The sequence below is a fragment of the Oryza sativa genome, chromosome 8 (assembly GCF_034140825.1).
Source record: "Oryza sativa Japonica Group chromosome 8, ASM3414082v1".
Classification (NCBI taxonomy): domain Eukaryota; kingdom Viridiplantae; phylum Streptophyta; class Magnoliopsida; order Poales; family Poaceae; genus Oryza; species Oryza sativa.
Genome location: NC_089042.1, coordinates 10636213 through 10643065, shown reverse-complemented (window position 1 = coordinate 10643065; position 6853 = coordinate 10636213).

Here is a 6853-nt window from a genome sequence, read left to right as displayed (position 1 = left end):
ACGAGCATGGAGTGAGGGTTGCGGCGGCGCCGAGCTCCTCAGCTGCGGTCCATATGGGCCTTCTCCTCTGGTCGGATTTGGCCGCTCCCTTCCCATTCTCCTCCTCCGGTTGGATTGCACGACGCGGGGGCACGGCGCGACGAAGGCACGCCCTCCACAGCGCATGGGCGACGCGCTTTCCCCGCCCGTGCGGACTCGCGGAGGCGAAGAAACGCGCTTCCCTCCATGGGGACAAGTCGCTCTGGTGGGACACGACTCGCACCGACACGCGGGCGTTTTTCCGACGTGGCGCAGTGAAGGAACGCGCCACGTCCCCACACCGTGAACGGCTTAATAAGCAAAACTATTCCTATCGAAAACGTCCTTGAGCTTAGGCTGAGTTCTTTTCATTCACCCTTTTCATTATGACGCTTCCTAAACTGCTAAATTAAATAGCATTTTTTTTCAAATAAAAGTTTCTAAAACAAATTAAATAAATCAATATTTTAAACTTATAATGGTAATACACTAATGGCGTTCCCCTTTTTTTTTAGTCATGAAAAGCTACAACCAAACTGTTGATTCCATCTGCCTCTAATTTCTTCAAAAGCATAATATTTAGAGTAAATTTCTCAAAACAATGTGTAGTTTTATCAAACTATCACAAAACTAAAGATTTAGCGATAAATTTATTACAGAACAACAGATTTAAGGCTAAGTATCACGAAACTATATATATATAATATTGAAGTTATCATAAAACTACATATTCTATAGTTTAAATCTCTAGCACTACCGTTATGTTAGAGTGTAGTTTTGTGATTAAATTGACAGTAAATCTATATTTTTGTGATATATTTACTACTTAATTTTTATTTTTTTGACACTTCATCTTAAATTTGTAATTCTATGAGAAATTTTGTATAAAATATACCTTTAATCTATAGTTTTGTGAAAATATTTATAGTTATATAAAATTTACTCCAGTGTTTATAGACACAAGAATTTGAAACATGATAGAGCATGCCACCGGTGCTTGTGCTTTCCAGGACTTCCATGCCGCAAGAAAATTTCCTCTGTTACGTACGGAGATCAGGCTAAGCAATGAGTGAAGGAAAACTTAAGGTTTGAATATGCAGCCCTAAAGCAGGAACTAGTACAAAATGCATCGATGGCCGCTGGTGGGGGGCTATCGACGGGATCCCCTAATAATTTGCCTGACGAGAAGGGGACACGCCGAGGCCAACAAAGGCTGACAAGCTACACCAACGCCCGGAGGGCATGTACTCTCCAATCCTAGCTACCACTGGACCTACTGCTGGCTCGATCATGGCGATCACGCATGGCCACCTCGATCCACCTGCTCTCCCCACTGTTGCCTTTGCTCACTTTCTCGTCCGACGTGCACGTACCCCAAAATCAGAGTTTGATCTGGAAAAACAATCCATCGTTTGCTCCCATCTGGCCATCTCGTCTCCTTTGCATAGACAGGCAGTTTTTCCGTGGAGCATATTAGGGCAGGGATAATAAAGTGACGGAAATAATTAGTAGTATAAGAGTACAGTAACCTCCATCCTAAAATGTTGCAACCTAAAATGGGATGTGATCTATCCATCGAGGGGGTGGTACTTCGGACAGCGGGAAGTGGAGACCCCTCTCCGAGAGTGAAGATCTGACCAGGGGGTTAGTCGGCTAGAGGTGCTGGGTAACTGTGATCGTGATGGGCCCGGCCACCCTGCGAGGAGAGGGAGGCAGGAATTTATACAGGTTCAAGCCATCCAGAGGTGTAATATCCTACTCTTGTGTTGGTGTTTGTTGTCTTCTATAGACCAGCTAAGTACAAAGGAGGTCTTTCTAGACTACAAAGTCTAAAAGAATCCAACCATTCATCCGTATTTGGTCCCCTTCCTTTTATACTCCAAGAGGGCTCACATTATTACAAATCTACTCTTAGTCTTGTCTCATCAGCCATCTTGTCGTTGCCGGCTGATTCCTTAATGCAATCTTCAAGAAACTCTTCAAATCTTACTATTCATATTACCCCGGGCTCCGTGTGAGACAGTTGGGCCTCTGCCAGTGTGCTCACCACGTGGAGCGTGGTGGGCCCGATGAGGCCCGACCTGCCCAAGACAGCGCCACGGTTGCTTCTCTGTCTGTTTGGCTAAATCAGGTGACGCGGGGCATGTGCAACGCGTGTCCTAGGCACCACCGTCCAAAATGACTCAACGTTGCCGTCTTGTCTACGTCCTTTCAACTCCAGACTGGCCGGGGATCCCCCATAAACCTGTTTCATTTATGGCAGGGCGTGCTGCCTCACAGCTGGCTGTGGAACACGCTCAACTTCCTAGCAGTTTTTGAGATCGCGTCCTCCCGCATTTAAAGAATTTTGATTATTCTTGAATGAACTTCTTGAAAGTGTCATTGATGGAAGAATATCTCAAGATTATGCGTGTTGTACGTTTTGACGCCCTTCTAGGCAGAGGGAGGCGAGCCAGACAAGGACCAAGGCAAGCCCAGGGCTCGGAGCAAGGCCGGGCCTAAGGCAAACCTCAGTTTACGCCTTCATGTTTGGTAAGTATCATCACTTCTACTTCTCGAGTAATGCGTGACTTGTGCGGACTAAGGCTAGCTCGGGGCCTAGGACTAGGCCGGGCTCAAGGCAGACCTTAGCTCGTTTTCTTAAGATATAGGTTTTACAAGTTTCTATGCCCCTCTTGCCAAGGACCATAGAACCTATAAGGGCTAGGGTGAGCCTGGGGCCCGGAATAGGGATGCATACCTTAGGCTATATTCTTAAGGTATATTTGGGGTATGCTTGGGATCCAAGTTAAGCCCCAAGATACTTTTATACTCAGAGTTTTAGCTCATATACACAGTATTCCTTCTCAGCCAAAGAGAATCATATATATGAAATCTTAGGTGGGCTCGAGACCCTACAGAATGGGCCCCTAGCTACGTCACCTTAAGGTTACCTTTTTATTTTCTAAAGATATCTTGATCATGTTATTTATTTGATAATGCTCCTTTTGCCGGATAATGGGTACCCCGGTTACCATTTCACTGACATTATCCTAGGATAATGAATCTTGCAACATTTTTGGATGGAGGTAGTAGACTATAAGGCAGCTGTAAGTATCTGTGGAGGAGATAAGATCAGCAAATACAATATAAGAGTATAAGCTAACTACGAGCACATATGAAAGAGAGAGGGAAGAAGAGAAAAGAAAAGCGGGGTACATATTATTAATGGTGTAGTATATATTTATATATAACTATTGTATGAATAGACTATTCGATTGGCTGTAAATGATGTGTCAAATTTTAAAGCTAATTAATAGTTTGCTATACTATTAAACTCAAAAAAAAAGTGTTGAGGGGGTGTAAAGTGAGTAACGTTACAACGCGAAAAAAAAAGAGCCCCAATTATTTTATATTTTAGTCTATGTCTATGTGTATTTAAAGATCACTCTTTTGATATTCAAAAAGTTTCACTCTTACTCTTATGCTGATCTGGCTATAACAAACTTGTTTTCTTCTGCTCCAGAAAGCGTTCGATGGTAACCATTGCTAACACAAAGAGCTAGCTCATGACAATAATATAAACGTGTGTTCTGGGCAACAGCGATTTTATTTATCCGTTTAATAAAAAGAAAACACTATATCATGACATATTTTTTTTCTCAGCCTTCACTTAAAAGAATCTTTGCTACTATTGAAAGGAAAAAAAGAAACAACACTAGAGGTGTTAATTCATCTAAAACAGGCACTTACAAGTTACAACCCCTTCCCACCCCTCATAACACGACCGACACATTTGATCCTATTGATAAGGGTGTTAGGTCCCGATCTTCCGATAGGTACTGATAAACAGTCGATTTGGACGGAGTCGAGACACAACTCGATCCGGCTTCTGAACAAACACGCTACTGAGCCCCGCAATCACAGCACCACGTCTCCTCTGGTTATCAATCGTGCCGAAACCCAATTGACCTCGCCGAGAAGGCTAATCCCTACATGCGAATCGAAGAACACAAGCAAGAACAAGATAGATTGCATCCAAATTGCATATGAATGATTAAGCACTCGAATTTAGGGTTCCACAAACCGATCTACCGGCGAAACTGTTCTTGACAGAATAATCTAAGCAAAACCCGACTCTAAACGATGACGGCTACTGAATAAAAATGATTAGGGACGTCCTAGGGTTGCCTTAGGGCGCACACCCCCTTGGCCTAAGTCCACGACACAATTATAAGGCCCAAAACACAAATCAGATTCGGACTGGATGAGGTACGCGGCTTGTTTTGCAGATTCCCGGTAGCTCAGTAGGAATTTTGATGTGGGACCAAAACCATATGAAAGTAGACTCCATAAGCTTTCCAACAAATACTCATGGGCGCCGAAATTCCTTCTAGATCAGCGGCTAGGTCCGTTTGAAGTTGGTGCTGTCAGGAGGTCTGAATCTGAATCCAAAACGTGTGGAACTTTATCTCTCGTCTTCTATGGACCAAAAGTGACGTGGTGAGATGAAAGAAGACTTGGAGAAAGTCTTGGTTTGGTCCCTAATCAACTTCTTCAATCATTCATGCATTCTTTATGCTCGGTCTCTTTTCTTTCACCCAAGCAAGTACCTCTACAAACGAAAACACACAAAACTCATTGTGTAGCAACGTTTGTTCAAATATATAACAAGTAAATCTAATATAGAACATATGCACCTTTAGTTGACTAATACATAAGGTAGTCATGGTTATATCCGAGCTAGTTGTATCCTCATCACCATATAAGTATATGTTTATTAAAAAGTAGGTACCAAATATTGCTGCCGGTTTTTTGAATAAACTAACATTTTAAGTATTATAGATGTCGGTTTTTTAAAAAAACAACACCTCGAAGGAGCCAAGCCGACCTAGCCTTTCACGAGATTTTTCACGCGCACCGATGATAGAGGGACATGTCCTCTCCACCTCTCCCTTATCCTCTTATCTTTCCACCTCTCCACCTCTCCATCTCTCTCTCTCTCTCCAGGACTCCTTGGTGGCGGCAGCCTCCCTTGCTCTCCTTTGCGGCAACGTGACGGTGGCAAGCAGAGCGGCGCCTCGAAGGGGGGGATGCGCCTCCATCGCCTCCCCACGACCTTGCCTACCCTCAGCAGCAGAACGAGCGTCGGCGGCCTCCCTTCCTTTCGTGTGTGGTTGCAGCAGCCTCCCCTTCCTCTCCAGTGAGCAGCGGTGGCGGTAGAAGTTCTCCACTGTGATTGGTGTATTCTTTGATTTGGTTTTTTAATAAACTTGTTGATGAATATTTGGTCCTATAATGTTAACTTATCATGAATATTTCTCATTCTATGAACTTGTTGATTCTCTTATATGAATTTGTCTATTTTTTTCTTAGATTTTTGGATTTAATTTTGGTGCTTTTGAGGCATCGGCTCAAATTGAGCCGAGCCGAGCCGGCTTTTTTTTTTTCAAACAGCTTATCAATGCCGGTTGGGAAATCTAACACTTATAGGGGTTCCCAACTGGCACCAATAAACGTTTTCTGTTGTAGTGCTTCTTACAGAGCCCCACGGCTAATTTATCTTTTTTTTCTTGGCATTCTTGTAGGGTCTCAAATTGTGTTCCGTTTCGGGGTATCAAATTCCAAGGTACGGTTCTGAATGTGAGGTTCGACATGCTCTCAGAGCACTCTGAGGTAGCAATCAGCCCCCTAGCTAGTCGACGTTTTACCGGCGGTGGCACCACCGATGGCTACTAGCACTCATAGCGCAGTGGAGGTGGATGCAGAGATCGGAAGAAACGGGTGGAGAGATGAAAGAAAGCAACAGTACAGTACAAACAGCGCCATTCTGTTCTGTCGAGGATACGGTGCTGGTGGCTCAACGCTGTCGTCTTCTTCCTCTCGTCGTTTCGTTCGTTTCTTCCTCCTCCCCTCTCTCTGATCTCTCTCTCTCTCCCGTGACTCTCTGCCTCGCGCGCTGCCTCCGCCGCTGCATCACGCATGTGGCAACAAACCGACGTCACTGTGTGTCCTGCATGCTGTGCCGGTATGGGACGGAGGAGTCGAGGAGAGGATTCATTTGGTTATATAGCATGGTGTCGCCAGTTGGGTCAGTGTGGAGAGGGGAAAGTACAACCAGGGTCGCCGAAGAAGACACTTCGGTATCAAGGCTGTAGCTAGACCACTGTGGGAAAGTCTTAGGATATCTACCACTGCTACCGTGCCATCCAGTCTAGTCTACTGCCAAAAAGAAATTGTTTTTGACTATTTTGCATAGTATCCCCCAACAAAATCAGCATGCATATCCTTATTAAAATTTATTAAAAAGAAGGGTGAGGCTCGAAATTGGGCCTTTCTCACATGCATGTTGTTCTGGCAGAGCCCGGCATAAAATTATGTGACGCATAGTAAGGTCATTCACATTACACTAAGTTGTCATTCAGCCTTCATCGGTCAGCTCGGAGATTCCCCTCCAATAAGGGCATCAAGTTAGGTAGCAAGGGTGGGACCTATGTAACGCCCCGATTAACCTACAAAACCAAGTAGTAATTATTTTAGTTCACACAATGTAAAGGTAGTAAGCTGGGCCCCACATTTAAGAGAATGGGTGGTTGAAGAAGAGAGGGAATGAGAGATGAGAGAGTCTTAATATTTGTTTATTCCTTATTGCCTGGTAGTAGCACTACTACCGGATGATACTACTACCCATTTTACTAGCTACTCCCACAATGGTGAACCAGGTAATAGGACTTCTTACTATCCACTTTTTTTTTTTTTTTGCACATTGTGGATGCCCTAATAGGGAGCCAAAATAAGCTACAGGTTCATGATCAGATTTGCAGCTTTGGGCCCACAATCTTTTGTCCCGCGCCCC